The 1,959-nt window shown below is 53.9% G+C and overlaps 1 non-coding gene and 2 pseudogenes across 1 annotated transcript; all 3 read right to left on the bottom strand.

Moving 5' to 3' along the window:
* Positions 1–120: 120 nt before the first annotated feature.
* LOC122143478 lies at positions 121–293 on the bottom strand (annotated as a pseudogene).
* A 363-nt stretch (positions 294–656) lies between these two features.
* LOC122143480 lies at positions 657–836 on the bottom strand (annotated as a pseudogene).
* An 898-nt stretch (positions 837–1,734) lies between these two features.
* On the bottom strand, positions 1,735–1,890 carry LOC122143479. The gene has a single exon (XR_006159190.1). It is a non-coding gene; the product is annotated as a U1 spliceosomal RNA (small nuclear RNA).
* Between the last annotated feature and the right edge of the window lie 69 nt (positions 1,891–1,959).

Raw genomic sequence — 1,959 nt, 5'->3', positions numbered from 1 at the left:
AGTCCTCATTCTGAACAGCTCTCTGGATCATTGAGAAGCCCAAAAATGTGGCGAGAACAAGCGCTTTGTATAAAAAGATCCGGGAGAAAAAACCCATCTGCTTTTTCCAACCAGCACTTTCAGGGGAGAGCCGCGAACGCAGTCCCCCCCACTACCATAAATTATGCAGTCGAGATTCCCACATTTGGGGAATTCGCAGGGGGTCAGCTACGGCCGGAGTGCAATGGGCCGAGGAGCTTCGCCCTGGGTGAACCGCCTTCTTGATCATGGTGTCTCCCCTGCCAGGTAAGTATGAAGGCCCAGGCTGCCAGTCAGAGGTACCATTTCCGCTCTCTACCGCCCCTTTCATCAGCGGTGGTCCTCGCTTCTAACGAAGGAAGGGACGGCTGCCTTCCGCTATTGGCCTGTGCAACCGCCGCGCCGCTACACGCAGCCGCTTCCCAACAACCTGGTTTTAGATCTTTAACCAAACACACCTGACTCGATGCATCAGCTCGTTAGTGAGTGACTCCAAGACCTCAGGTGGATGCCATCCGAGGAGAACTCTCAATAAAACAGCAACCACGGCATCTGCAAGAGCAGACCTCAGGGGAGCCAAGACAAAGCCCTCATTCCTTTTTCTGTTATTCATCACAATAAGCAGCAATCCCTGAAAAGGGAAGCACACCGTTCCTGGAAACACTGCAATACCAGGCCGATGCGTGGAGTGGACAGAGCAAGCCCCGGTTTCCAGCTCCGTGATCCAAACATCATTTAATATGTTTCCCGGTAGGGGACGTATAGATATTAACTGTAAGAACAGTACTACACTGACTACCAAAAGGCCGAGAGGGGAGCTGCAGGGGTTTGCAGCGGGAGGAAGGGGGGAATGGCCAGGGCCCATCTCGGCTTTGGAAAGGGTCGGGGAAAGACTGAAACGCTGGGGACGATACCCCCCCCCGCCCTGCAACGTCACCGAGCCTCGCCCGATCGGCCCGACGGTGGCTCTGCTCGCGGAGGTATTGGGCATCGCTCGTACCCCAAAAAAACGGTTCGCGCAGAGCCACGTTCCCTCCATGGGCATCGGAATCCTTGGCCTCGAGCCGAACGGGGCAGGTCCGAATTGGAAATCGCTCTGGGCGAAATTTTCGGCTTTTTGGGATTTTGTCAAAAACCCTTCTTTGCAAACCGGCCCCAATTTGGGCCCATCCGAACAAAGCACCAAGGAAAGATTCTTGGAGTCTGACGGCAATAATCTCCAAAAAGTGTGAAATTTCCATCCACCTTGGCGGGGGGCCCTCAAAACGTTCGAAGGCGGGGTGGCCCAGGTTGCTAAAATGGCTAAAAACCCCAGAGAGGATGAGATCACTTCACCCAAATGGGCAACCCTATGCCGGCTCGTCTGTGGCAGGAAAAAAGGGTCCCTGGCGCGGGCCCACGTTGGGGGCGCTGCAACTGAAAAAAAAGGGAAAAGGAAATGAAACGGCACGAACCAAACAATCATGAAAACAGCTACAGCTCGGCAGCAGTCAGTCCGATCGACTTGAAAAGTGAGGTCTGTGAGAAATTTGAACCCACCAGGGGCCGATTTTTCAAGAGCGCAAGTGACTTTTTTTTTTTTTTTACACACGCACAACCCATACCAAGCATAGGACGGAAGTCCTCATTCTGAACAGCTCTCTGGATCAGAACAAACGCTCTGTATAAAAAAGATCAGGAGAAAAAACCCATCTGCTTTTTTCAACCACGCACTTTCAGGGGAGAGCGCGAACGCAGTCCCCCACTACCATAAATTATGCAGTCGAGATTCCCACATTTGGGAATTCGAGGGGGAACACGGCCGAGCATGGGAGCCTCGCCTGGGTGAACCCCCTTCTTGATCAGGGTTTCCCTCCCCTCCCAGGAAAGTTGAAGGCCGGGGCGGCCGTCAAGACCATTCCATCCGTCCTACCGTCCTCATCACCGGTGAACCCCCCGCCC

This window comes from Cyprinus carpio, unplaced genomic scaffold, assembly GCF_018340385.1.
Source record: "Cyprinus carpio isolate SPL01 unplaced genomic scaffold, ASM1834038v1 S000005232, whole genome shotgun sequence".
In the NCBI taxonomy this organism is placed as follows: domain Eukaryota; kingdom Metazoa; phylum Chordata; class Actinopteri; order Cypriniformes; family Cyprinidae; genus Cyprinus; species Cyprinus carpio.
The sequence above is the reverse complement of the archived record's forward strand: the minus strand, read 5'-3'. Positions and strand labels throughout refer to the sequence as shown.